This window comes from Xenopus laevis, chromosome 8L (assembly GCF_017654675.1).
Source record: "Xenopus laevis strain J_2021 chromosome 8L, Xenopus_laevis_v10.1, whole genome shotgun sequence".
NCBI classification, from domain to species: Eukaryota; Metazoa; Chordata; class Amphibia; order Anura; family Pipidae; genus Xenopus; species Xenopus laevis.
In genome coordinates this window covers 126,856,978-126,871,533 of record NC_054385.1, presented here as the reverse complement: position 1 = coordinate 126,871,533, position 14,556 = coordinate 126,856,978, and positions in this window count along the sequence as shown.

The window sequence follows — 14,556 nt, the reverse complement described above, 5'->3', positions numbered from 1 at the left end:
TGCTCTGTACTGTGACCTTCTGCCCAAAAGACTTTGCTTTACGGTCGTGCCCCTTTGCTTGTTCAGAACCCTATGCTTGGCACCTCTCTTATTAAGACCTGGCGGCATCCGATTAGCCGAGGGCTCCTCCCGAGGTGAAAGGCGACTGTTAAAGGTAGAGCAAGGGCCGAGAACAGGGTGCTTAGCATTGGTTCTGAATTTAGGGTGCCGACCGTGACAGTTTCAAGCCGTTCCTCTGCTTTTTTTCAAGTCTCTCGAATGGTCAAGTTGTTCCCTATAAGAACTCCCCCCCCCACTACCCTTTTTGGGTTGTGCCTTGCATCAGCTCTCAGTCGAGCTTGGTACATTTTTTTAACAAAGATAGGTTTCTGTAGATAGCTTGAAAAAGAACATTTGAGGTGACCAGCGCTTTAGCCGACCACACCACAGAGCTTGTTCCTGCTGGGACTGGTTCCAGATGACCGTAACAACCGAATGTCCTCTTGGGCCTCTTAATTGACTGGCAGTACCAGCAGTCCATCATCTGCCTAACAGAGTGAATACGAACCCCGGGTACCTCACGTAAGGGGGCTCCCGAATTGTTAAGGGGTTCTCAATAAGAACCCCCCCCACTGCCCTTTTTGGGTTGTGCCTTGCATTAGCTCACAGTGGACCTTGGTGCACTTTTTAACGAAGACAGGGTTCTGTAGATAGCTTGAAAAAAAGCATTTGAGAAGCTGATTAGCAAAGGCGCTTTACCGAATCGTAAATATCAGTTACTCATTAATGTAGCCGGAAAATAAGGCAACTTCTGCAGAGGCTCGAACCCGGGGCCATTTGGGAAGAAACCAGGCAATTTGTTGCATGCACCATAGAACAGCCATGTGGGCAGATGGATGTTTTAACCTTACATTGAACTGAGCGATCCTTGACTCCAGGCTTTCTGCCTACCATTGTATCTTGTTCTCCTGTATAATCCTTTCAAGACTCATATGTAGATTTAGTTAATAAAGCCTTTATTGTTTAAGTTCAAGGACCACTGACACCCCATCTGTCTATAACTGAACACCCTGCCTTCAACATATGCAAGGGCCCACACTATGTATTGGTAAAGCTTATAGTCCTTGGAGAAGCGGCCCTCTCCATTCAACTATAGTCTTCCATGGATATTTGTAAATATAATTAAGGGACCCAATACATAGGCTGACAAAAGATGCAACATGTAGCTGACAAGGAAATAGCTAGAAACCGCTAGGTCTGGCTGTCACGGTCAGCACCCAACACCAGAACAAATGCCAAGCACCCTGGTCTCAGCTTGAGCTTCACCTGTAGCCTCAGGAGGAGACCTCAGCTACTTGGATGCCACCAGGACTTAAATGAGAGGTGCAAGACAAGAGGTTCTGGATAGGCAGAGGGGCACGACTGTAGAGCAAAGTCTTTGGGCAGAAGGTCGTGGTACAAAGCGTTAGGCAATAGAGTAGTCAGATCAGGCCGGGTCGAGTCAGCAGAGAATAATCGGAGTCAGGCAGGCAAGGGTCAAACCAGGAAGTCAATCAGAGGTTTAAGCAGAATCGGAGTCGGTATTCAGGCAAGGGTCAGGATACAGAGAGTAGAATCGTCAAAGCCAGGCAGGGGTCACAACAGGAATCAAACAGGTTCAAACAGATTTAGCTTAAAGTTCAGAAGCACCAGGAACAAACTCCTATAACGGGCAAAGATACTAAACCTGAATAGCCCTTTTAAACATTTGAATTTCTCGCCAATTGCGTCATGACGCCAGTGCGCATACGCCTTTAAATAGGAGAGACGCACGACACGCGCGCCTTAGGGAAGATACTTCGGAGGAAGAGAAACGCGTGGCTTGTGTCCCCGCCGAGGGGGCAGCAGGCGTCCCTGCCGTCCCCCCACTAGACCACCAGGGTGAGTAACCCTTATTTCACTGGCATAATGTTCTTAAACACTATTTAGGTCCCCCTGTTACATGATCCTAACCTGCCAACCTGGTAGAGATGTAGAGAGCTTGAGAACAATGGGTCTGATGTAAATCCCTGCTTAGGTCTCCTAGCCTATCTTTCCCCAAGAAGAAACAATCCCTTAACATGGATGTATTGATGCTGGGTTTCATTTGGAGGGGTTGAACTTCATGGACTTTGTCTTTTTTCAACCCAATTTAACTATGTAACTATGTAACTATGAACATGACTTGAGCACCTAAGGTCAACAGAGACCAATGATCCTTAATGCAATGCAAGTGTTACCATCTGAGCCCTGAAGAACTTGTTTTTATATAAGGCTGTGTTATTTGCATTTCATGTAAACTGCAGACTTGCACTTCCCCTTCTAATTTGTTTTAGTGATCTGGTAACCACATAAGTGCATCACAATTTGCACAGTCTGGTTTTAAACATGAAGGGAAATTTGCTGCGTCCAAAAATTTTGACGCTAACTACAATTTTGACGCCTGCGACAATTTGACACACGCCCATTTACTTTAATGTAATTGGATAAAATAGGCGTGGGTCAAATTGTCGTCGCCGTCTAAATTGTCACTGGAATCAAATTTTTTCGAATTTCGCAAATTTTTCACCATTTCGCGAATTTCACGGGAAATTCACTAATTTTTCAGCGAAACTCAAAAAATTTGCCCATCGCTAATACAAGATCCTGTTTTATTATTACAGAGACAAATTAAATAATTTTTTTTTAAATGTAGATTATTTGAATAAAATTGAGTCTATGGAACACTGACTTTTCCAGAATTTGGAGCTTTCTGGATAAAGTGTTTCCGGATAACTGATCCCATACCTGTACCATCTAATGTATCATTTAGCCTTCTATTTGCAACAAATAGATTACAAGGCTCTCCCCATTGGGAGGGAAGGAGTAGGAATTAGTTTGTTATTGTACAAGTTAATACTCAGATAAACCATCATCAATGCTTGAATTGTGTTAATTGTTTTTCTATGTAGATTAAACCCCAACCAGTGCCATATTCTTTGGTAAGCTATCTAACCTATCAGAGCATCAAAGGAAAAGCGCTCATGGCAGTAATCTATTGACATCGAGTACAATCATGCAAGATTAAGGGACACAGGGCTTATTTACTGAACTTGCCCCCATATGTAATAAAAAGCATAACGTTTGCCCAGGAGCAGTGACCAATAAGATGCTTCCTTTTTAACAGGTGACCAGTGAATGCTACCTGCTGATTGGCTGCTATGGTTGATAAGAAGTGAAGCAAGCTTTGCTCTTGATATTGCATAACCGCCTTAGTGTTGCTTTATCAACACTGGGCAAATTTGCACATGGGCAATAACCCATAGCAACTGATCAGTGATAAGCGTTTTTGAGCAAGTTGCAGAAAAAAAAATATTTACTTATTGTGCAGGTGCAAATTTGCCCAATGTTGATTAATGACCCCCAAGCCAAGCAGCCTTGTAAGAGTAATGGTTCAAAGTTGTCCACATCTTAATGAAAAAGAAAAGAAAAAGAAAGGAACCTTGTTTTGTAACTGTAGCAAATACTACACCTCTGTAGTTCAACCACTTCTCTCCAAATATAGTTCCAATTCGTTGTATAATTTAGAAAGGGAAACCCTTAATTGTTACAGTAGTCCGAATTGAAACTATGTTGGTAATCTTTAAAATGAACTGATTAACAGTTACAATGTTGCTTATTGTTAAGGTCTAGTAAATCTGACTCCTCTCTACTGGATATGACAAGTCATGTGCAACATTCGCCTTCAAACACCTTTTAATAATGATTCTAATACAGAAAAAAACTTTACAATTGGTATCATTTGTTATTTTATTCCAGTTTAACCCACACGGTCGATAACCAATTGAACTAAAGATTAGGAGTTAGTTACTCCCTATTCAATCACTTATAATTTAAGGTGCCGTTTATCTTATAAGGATTCCAGTTCATTCAAAAAATTCATAAAATTCACTCTCAATATTCTTAATCAATTTAACCAAAAAAAAGGGGTTTACTATTGTAATTCATTAATATAAAGTGACCTGTGCAATTGATTCAAAGTTGAATAGTTCTAATGTGCTCTGATTAATAAAGTGCCATGTGCAATCAATTAGTTCACCATTCCATTTAGTGACTTGTGCATAAATTAATTAAAATCTAGGAGTTAATCACTATGGTCAAAATTAAAAAACCTCCTGGTTATCGACCTCTTGATTAAAAATTGAGAAAAGTGAAATTGTATAGAGGGTGGAGTTGCTCCCAAGATTGTAACTATAGTTTTTTCTAAGTCCCTAGGAGCACCACAAAGATGTAGAACGACAGGACCTGTAGGGCTGCGGTCTCAATTGTACCTTTCTATCTGTTTGAAAGAGGCTAACTTAACCTACAAAACTGCAAACCCCACAGTCCTTAGAAGAGAAAATAGATAAGTAAAAGAGTCTGAGAATATTAAAAAGATTTTTAGTTTCAATCCCGCCCCACCATCTGGTGGTTTAAAGCTAAAAACAAGGAGACCGTCAGTTGTCCACATCTTCTGATCTTGTTCTGTCAACTTTCGAGTGCTATTTCGAGTGCTTTTTGAGAATCTATGGCTTAAGAATGCTGGTAAGAGAAACTTACCTAGGCCATAACACAGGGATTCCCAACTTTTTGAACCCATGAGCAACATTCAGAAGTAAAAGGAGTTGGGGAGCAACACAAGCATGAAAAATGTTCCTCGGGTGCCAAATAAGGGCTGTGATTGGCCATTTAGTAGCCCCTATGTGGACTGTCAACCTATATTGAGACTCTGTTTGGCAGTACATCTGGTTTTTATACAACCAAAACTTGCCTCCAAGCCTGGAATTCAAAAATAAGCTCCTGCTTTGAGGCCACTGGGAGCAACATCCAAGGGTTTGGAGAGCAACATGTCACTCATGAGCTACTGGTTGGGGGATCACTGCCCTAACACGTCAATCCCCCCAAACATGAAAATTATACAATTTTATGCAGAATTGTATTGTATTTATACACTTGTATTATATTTATATACTTCCTTTATTTATATAAACTTCCTTTAAACAGAAGCCACTGCACAAATGATAATATCCTAAACATAGTTGCTTCCTTCTTCCTATTTCTTTCTTCTGAGTTAAAGTGATACTGAGATGTTCCTATAACTGTGAAGTGTCAGTATTGCTAGTTTTTGCACTGATTTTTAGCACCCGAGCTGCCCCTAAGCTGCCCGCAGCCCAACGGTATTTACTCGTCCCAATACTAAGGCTGCACTACCATAGGTTACACTGGGCTGGGAGTGGTGGGATCCTGCCATAGACTCTGGCACTTATGTAAAAAAAGGCATTAAGTTTGCCCGGGAGCAGTTATCCATAGTAACTAGTTATGGGCGAATTTATTCGCTAGGCGGGAATTTGCTGCAAATTTCCTGTAAAAATTTGCTTTTTTGACGCCGGTACATTTTCGCTTGCGATTTTGTGCTGGTGTCCAAAAGGAGAATTCGGGAATTTTTCACCGTTTCGCGAATTTTGCGGGAAATTTTAGGGACAATTTCACCCATCACTAATAGTAACCAAACAGAAGGTAGCATTTACTGGTCACTTCTTTAAAAGCAAACATCCTATTGGTTGCTATGGGTTACTGCTCCTGGGCAAAAAATGCCGTTTATTACATAACCCACTTTGTGTATTTTTTATCAATTGTGAGCTGCACTAAACATAGGGGCGTGCATTATAGTGTGATGTTGAGTAGCAGCAAGTCATTAGCATCAATTGACCCAACGCACAAGTGGAACCATGGACCTGCAATAACTTCTAGGCAGAGTACTCTGGGCAGGTGCAAGGAGCATATACTCACCAATGCAGGGAACATGTATAAATGCAAGTACCTTTTATGAGTGGATCCAAATCGTAGTCCAATTGCAATACGGCTTGGATCCGCTCCCTCAGCTGAAGGTTTAGGGTAGTGCACCTGAACCTCCTCCAATACTTGGTGAGTCCATTCTTGTGACCCTGCTTCCTTTGGTTATACCTTTTATGAGTGCTTTGCACTGGCACCTGTCATCATAAATGAGCCTCACTGTATGCAAAATAATATAATACTTGCACAGATGGGTGAAGAATTGGAGGCCTATTTATTAAAGATTGAATTTTAGTGGTACTGGAGCTTTTTGAAAGCAAGATTAAACTCTAGTTTTCTAAAACCACAAAAGTTATTAAAAGATCCCATCATAAAAAGCATTAATTAAAAAAAAAAATATGAAAACCTCTAAAACTAATGGATGGTTAAAAAAAGGTCCAATTGGATCAGGGCAGCTCCCATTGGCTTGTATAGGTCCTCAACTGCTTTTATTTGGAGAAGTTTTGTATTAGAGTTTTTTTGTGGTTTTTATACTCAATAAATCTCCAGTTTTTAGAGGTTTAGAGAAAAAAATGATTGGTGAAAAAAACAATACAATTTTTAGTAAATTGAATTGGAGTTACAATTCAACGGTATTTTGTCTGAAACAATATTTTTGGTATATTCCAGAAAGCGTCTCTACTGAGTCTCTACAAAGGAATGAGACAAAGGCATCTTGGTAAATTTATAACAGCAATTAAAATCCAAACAAAGTAACATGGGGGGGCCCATTTATCAATGGTCGAATTTCGAATTCATTTGAGTTTTTAAAAACTCCCATAAACTCGAAATTCGACCAATCGTAATTTATTAAAAAAAAACGAATTTTATAAACTCGGGTGAATGAAACGAATTTGATTAGAGTTTTAAAAAACAGATTGGAGTTTTTTCTCAGAAAAAAACTTGAATGTCAGGAAGGCAGCAAACAACTCCAAATCGATCCCTGGATGTCTCCCATTGGCTTAAACAGCAATGTGAGTTCTTAAAGGACCACAGTATGATGAACCTCGAAAATCTAATTCGAATTTTTTGAAAAACTCGAAATCAAATTTGAATAACTCTCTAGTCAAATTTGCCAAATTTTCAATTCGACCCTTGATAAATCTGCCCCTTGGTGTGGCAAAAAAAAAAAAGCTAAATATATTAATTGATTATAGGGTTCATTTACCTTTATGAACCAAGACACAAAATAAATAATTATTATTTTGCTCTTAGCATCTAGTCCTAGAATGAAATACAAGTATGGGAGCGCAATAGGGAAGCCCTGCACCTAACACCTGCTTATGGCTTAATTTTAGTAATACAGGTATAGCATCCCTTATCCGGAAACCCGATATCCAGAAATCTCTGAATTACGGAATGGCTGTCTCCCATAGACTCCATTTCATCCAAATAATCCACATTTTTAAAAATGATTTCCTTTTTCTGTGTAATAATAAAACAGTAGCTTGTACTTGATCCCAACTAAGATATAATTAATCCTTATTGGAAGCAAAACCAGCCTATTGGGGTTATTTAATGTTTTAATGATTTTCTAGTAGACTTAAGGCATGAAGACCCAAATTACAGAAAGATCCTTTATCTGGAATACCGCAGGTCCTGAGCATTCTGGATAACAGGTCCCATACCTGTACACAATGTATGAAACCAATGCATAGTCCTTTGTAATTCAGATAGAGTAGGGACGGGTCACAAAAGGAAACAAAGCATAAGCAGAGCATAATGCTACATCTTCTCACTATAACTACCCAAAGGTTGGTCTTTATCATACCCAAAATTGCTTTATATCTAAGATGATTATATGGAAATGTGTGGTATTTAATGCACAAACCAATCCTGTTTTTCTGGGACAACTAACTTCTGCTGCCTTTGAGGGGCATGTTTACCCAATTTTTACACTCTCCACTCAATCCCACATTTATACACATTATTATGTCTTGCAATGAACTGGGTAGATGGGTTTACATAAAGTCCCCACTATTATATCTTACTTCCCCTTTGAAGGAGACGCAAAGCTTAACGAAAGAAGTAGGTAGAAATGTTGTACATGATGTTTTGTGCTTCTGTACCAGCCCAAGGCAACCACAGCCCTAAAGTAAAGATCTGTGTCTCCAAAGATGCCCCAGTAGCTCCCCATCTTCTTTTCTGCTGATTCACTGCACATGCTCTGTGCTGCTGTCACTTACTGAGCTTAGGGACCCACTCACAATATACAGTACACATAGAATAGAAATGTCACAATATAAGGCTGATTAGTAATTAATACAGATAATTACTACATGGCAGCACAGAAACCAGTGCAATTAGCATCAGAATTGAATAATCAGCAAACCTGTAGCATCAGCTTATATTACAGCCAGGGAAGCTCATTTTCTGCTGGATAATTAGTGACGAGCCCTAAGCTTAGCTTCTCAACAGCCAATCAGAGCCCACTGAGCATGTGAGTGTCACAGACACTTTCCAAGATGGTGACCCCCTGTGACAAGTTTGAAGTCCTGGATCATTGCTGCTATTGACAAGCTGAGACTTTAGGTTAGTGCAATAAGTGAAATATGGTATTTTTGGCTATATTCATTTTTAGGGTTTAGTTCTCCTTTAGGTTCAACAAGAGCTTTTTCCTGCAGGAAACAACTTATCACTGCCTCTATGTTAGTCTCTATGTCATGCCTCTCTGTCAGTCTCTATGTCATGCCTCTCTGCCAGTTTATATGTCATGCCTCTCTGTCCGTCTCTATGTCATTCCTCTCTGTCAGTCTCTATGTCATGCCTCTCTGTCAGTCTCTATGTCATGCCTCTCTGTGAGTCTCTATGTCATTCCTCTCTGTCAGTCTCTATGTCATGCCTCTCTGTCAGTCTCTATGTCATTCCTCTCTGTCAGTCTCTATGTCATTCCTCTCTGTCAGTCTCTATGTCATGCCTCTCTGTCAGTCTCTATGTCATGCCTCTCTGTCAGTCTCTATGTCATGCCTCTCTGCCAGTTTATATGTCATTCCTCTCTGTCAGTCTCTATGTCATGCCTCTCTGTCCGTCTCTATGTCATGCCTCTCTGTCCGTCTCTATGTCATTCCTCTCTGTCAGTCTCTATGTCATGCCTCTCTGTCAGTCTCTATGTCATTCCTCTCTGTCAGTCTCTATGTCATTCCTCTCTGTCAGTCTCTATGTCATGCCTCTCTGTCCGTCTCTATGTCATGCCTCTCTGTCCGTCTCTATGTCATTCCTCTCTGTCAGTCTCTATGTCATGCCTCTCTGTCAGTCTCTATGTCATGCCTCTCTGTCAGTCTCTATGTCATTCCTCTCTGTCAGTCTCTATGTCATGCCTCTCTGTCAGTCTCTATGTCATGCTTCTCTGTCAGTCTCTATGTCATGTCTCTCTGTCAGTCTCTATGTCATTCCTCTCTGTCAGTCTCTATGTCATGCCTCTCTGTCAGTCTCTATGTCATGCTTCTCTGTCAGTCTCTATGTCATGTCTCTCTGTCCGTCTCTATGTCATGCCTCTCTGTCCGTCTCTATGTCATTCCTCTCTGTCAGTCTCTATGTCATGCCTCTCTGTCAGTCTCTATGTCATGCCTCTCTGTCAGTCTCTATGTCATTCCTCTCTGTCAGTCTCTATGTCATGCCTCTCTGTCAGTCTCTATGTCATGCTTCTCTGTCAGTCTCTATGTCATGTCTCTCTGTCAGTCTCTATGTCATGCCTCTCTGTCAGTCTCTATGTCATTCCTCTCTGTCAGTCTCTATGTCATGCCTCTCTGTTAGTCTCTATGTCATGTCTCTATGTCATGCCTCTCTGTCAGTCTCTATGTCATGCCTCTCGGTAGTCTCTATGTCATGCCTCTCTGTCAGTCTCTATGTCATTCCTTTCTGTCAGTCTCTATGTCATGCCTCTCTGTCAGTCTCTATGTCATGCCTCTCTGTCAGTCTATATGTCATTCCTCTCTGTCAGTCTCTATGTCATGTCTCTCTGTCAGTCTCTATGTCATGCCTCTCGGTAGTCTCTATGTCATGCCTCTCTGTCAGTCTCTATGTCATTCCTTTCTGTCAGTCTCTATGTCATGCCTCTCTGTCAGTCTCTATGTCATGCCTCTCTGTCAGTCTCTATGTCATGCCTCTCGGTAGTCTCTATGTCATGCCTCTCTGTCAGTCTCTATGTCATTCCTTTCTGTCAGTCTCTATGTCATGCCTCTCTGTCAGTCTCTATGTCATGCCTCTCTGTCAGTCTATATGTCATTCCTCTCTGTCAGTCTCTATGTCATGTCTCTCTGTCAGTCTCTATGTCATGCCTCTCTGTCAGTCTCTATGTCATGCCTCTCTGTCAGTCTCTATGTCATGCCTCTCTGTCAGTCTCTATGTCATGCCTCTCTGCCAGTTTGTATGTCTATATAGTAGTTATTATCTATAAAGTATGCCAATACCGAGAGTAGTACTTTGGAAATGTAGTAGAGTACTGATGTGAGTTTTGTTTTTTACGAGTCAGCAATGTCAAAAACTATACATCTTTGGTACTGGCATATTTGGGAGACATGGGACTTTCCAAATCAACAGTATTTTTATGAATAAGATAACTGTTTGTTTCCAATATATGTCCCTATATTAAGATGTTTTCGTATATTGTCAGAGAAGTGGAATTACACAAAGGCAAATATACAAAGCGTAGTTTGTTCTGAAATAAACAACATATGATTCTCCTTGGTAAACCCCACAGGAATTGGCCCTAAAATGAAACAGCATAAAATTTCAAAAACTGTTGGAGAGGAAGTGTTATTGACATGTGACATCATGTGTATTAATAGGAGTTTTTTCAATAATGGCTCATGGTAATACTCTGATTAAACCCAATAGCTCATCGCAATACTTTGATAAAGAACTGTATAAAATATAACACAAAGAACTGTTCTACTGTTGAACCCAATGTCGTATGTTGAGCCCAATATAGTGTAAAAAGACGGCTTTATGACTTATAATTGTGTATAACAAAGCTTTGTATGATAGTATACAAGGCGGCCTTATAATCCATAATCCTGTATAATGAAGTGTTGTGCAAGAGAAATCATGGGAAGTAATCAACTCGATGGCCTAATACTTGATCATTTTTCTCATATGTATTATGTCACAGTGCTACGCAATATGTTGGTGCTATATAAATACATGTTAATAATAATAATAATGTTTTATGATTTCTGCAGCCCTTATCATACTTTCCTTTATTGTAGCTGGGGGCACAATATGCTATTCAGCTACCAGTTAGCTAAAGGTGGCCATACATGGATAGATCCGCTCGTTTGGCGATGTCGCCAAACGAGCGGATCTCCCTCCGATATGCCCACCTTGAGGTGGGCAATATCGGGCAGATCCGATCGTGGGCCCTAAGGCCCAACAATCGGATCCTAGCATTCGCAAACGGGCGGTCGGATCGTGGGACCGCATCAACGAACATCCGACTTTCGGCCAGATCTCGATCGGGGAAGCCCATCAGGGGCCAATAAACTGCCGACTTGGTCTGTCGGCAGCTTTTATCGGCCCGTGTATGGCCACCTTTACATAAGATCTCTGCTTCAGATGTGCTTGTTGGGAGTCTGGCCAGATTCTGATGAGCGCATGGGAAGCAAGATCTGTTATTAACCAAATCATTTTATCTTCTTACTGAATTACTATATGAGCTCATTGTTTGCAAAGCCTATATAAACTGGGGGTCTCCATTCGGTCAGTTGAGATTCGCCTGCGGGGGTTACGTGTGCCGGTGCAGGACCTTCTGTGAACCGTTTGAGCCTCAATCTGTGGACTGTTCAGGGATCTCCTAGACGTACAGGTAGAGAGGGGGGCTTGCACACTGTGCTCACTCGGTAATTTATATCTTCTTCATTCTATGTATGTAATAAACTGTTGCTTATACGTAGCTGGTGTGTTTGAATTACTTCCGAGAGACTCATAGAACCACAATTAAAACATCATGCTAGCAGTAACAGCTCTAAAGCAATACTTGGCCTTCTTCACTCTCCACTATAAATGTACATGAAGTCAACCCTGGCGCTTTACAAGCTGATGTACTTGCAGAACAATTTTGGAGACAGTAACGGGTCTAGGGTCAGAAAAAAACCTGATGGGCACATGCCCTCGTAGGGCCCCTGCTGACCAACGGGCCAGTGGTGTTGCTTTGTGGGGAGGTTGGTGGCACTTGCAGCTGGGGGGGGCAAGTTGCAGCCCTGGTGGGCCCCGGACACCCCAATCAGACACTGAAGGGGTCCAAACCAGGTAACTCATGGGTAAATCGGGTGAGTTGACAGGTAACAATCAACAAACTTCTTCTTCCCCTGTGGCTACTTTTCCAGTTCTTAGACCCATTACAAAGCCCGGCTTCCTGCAAACCTTAGCTGCCAGTCAAAAGGCAGGTACAATACCTGTAATCTGCATGTCTTGGAAATAGCCCGTGTGTATTTATTTCCTGAATTCTTATTGAAATATTTCACAATTAAATGTATATTTAGTAAAATGTAGATAGATGCTAAAACATTTTGCACACAGCCCTGCTCCCTACCAACAACCTCATACTTCTCCTGCTCAGTAACCACCAACACTTTGCTTCTTCCAACTTGCAGCACCTTTTCTCATTCACTCTCTCCCTCTTCTGCTCACAAACCACAAAAATATTCATTTTCCACTCCCCCACATACTCTCTCACGCACCTGCACCCTCATGTACCCTCTCTGATGCATACACTGCTTGGGGGATGGAGTAGAGAAGGCAGCAGAAACCTAGCAACTACTCACCCAGTTACACCCTAAGCACACGCCTCTTCCATCTCCCTTATTTCTGTCCCTGATCACAATGCCCATAAGAATTAAGGGAAAGGAAATGATGCAACAATATTTCTATTCATTAGGTTGAACATTAAGAAATATAGAGGCACAATGGTTTTATTACCCAACTCCCTCACAGTAGCATTTGGATTCTCGGAGAATAGTATCATGGAATGGACATCACCTTATACGAAACAGTGGGTACAGGGTGAAAGGGTAAAGTCAGTTTGAATAAGGGCTGGTTTTCTTTGATCATTCTTGGTCCAATCTTTTAAAATCATGAGGAACTAGAGTATTGCAATGGAGGAGCTCAGCTTGATTCAGAGGAAATAAATATACAGAAAAGTGGTGGGGTCTGATTTCATTAAACCTTTAGCTTTGAATGTCTGCCCAAGTGAGGTAAAAAAGGAAAATCTGAATTTCTTAACAGCAAAAGATTAGCACCCACATTTAGAGATAATTCTTGGCTCTTCTTTCAGGGATAATTGTTTGTAAGAAGAAATATGAAACATCTCAGTGTAGCCGACAGGGAATGAACATGGGGCTGTAAGACTGAGGGAACGCAGGGACATCTTTTAGTCTCTTGTCCAATAACGAAGAGTTTGTTGAACCAATTAGGAAGAATCTTGAAGATGAAGTTTTTATGTAATTTTTCAAGAAATGGCATATGGCATCTATAAAACAGAGTCAGCATCATGATAGAGAAACGACATATATTATGCTTGCTATGATTACATTTTATTTGTGGTAAATGAGATGCAAAAACTCATTTGGTGAAGATTGTTTATTAGAGAGAACAATTAAGGTTATTTTACATGAAAATTTCCTTCGTTAAGAATGCAGAAATGAAAGTTGTAAAAAGCAATGTAAAACTTTGGAGGCTTCTAAATTCGAGTTCTTTTTTTTACTATAGAATTCAAATTTTTAGAGATTTATTATCCCGTCAGGCTGCAAAAAAGTCAGAATCCAAAAATCCACCAAGTCAGACCTGCCGAGGTTGTATATACAGTAAGTCAATGGGAGACGTCCCCATCCTATTTGGAAGTTTCTGTGGTCTGCTCTGGAATTAGCCCAAAAATCCAAAAAGTTTAAAGGGATACTGTCATGGGAAAAAATATTTTTTTCAAAATGAATCAGTTAACAGTGCTGCTCCAGCAGAATTCTGCACTGAAATCCATTTCTCAAAAGAGCAAACAGATTTTTTTATATTCAATTTTTAAATCTGACATGGGGCTAGACATATTGTCAATTTCCCAGCTGCCCCAAGTCATGTGACTTGTGCTCTGATAAATTTCGATCACTCTTTACTGCTGTACTGCAAGTTGAAGTGATATCACCCCCCTCCCTTCCCCCCCCCCCCCCAGCAGCCAAACAAAAGAACAATGGGAAGGTAACCAGATAACAGCTCCCTAACACAAGATAACAGCTGCCTGGTAGATCTAAGAACAACACTCAATAGTAAAAACCCATGTCTCACTGAGACACATTCAGTTACATTGAGAAGGAGAAACAGCAGCCTGCCAGAAAGCATTTCTCTCCTAAAGTGCAGGCACAAGTCACATGACCAGGGGCAGCTGGGAAATTGACAATATGTCTAGCCCCATGTCAGATTTCAAAATTGAATATAAAAAAATCTGTTTGCTCTTTTGAGAATTGGATTTCAGTGCAGAATTCAGCTGGAGCAGCACTATTAACTATTTTTTTTTCCCATGACAGTATCCCTTTAAATATAAAAGCAAAGAGTGGCATTATAACGCAGAATATAGTAGAATGATAACATCCCAAAGATTTGTTGCTTTCCTGTTCATGTGTAAAAGCTGAGTATAAATGCAGACAGGACAAGCCATATTATATTTTGTATATTGTAACTTCTGTTTCATGGTGCTCGTCCTGAAAGGCAATAATAAAATTGGTTAGA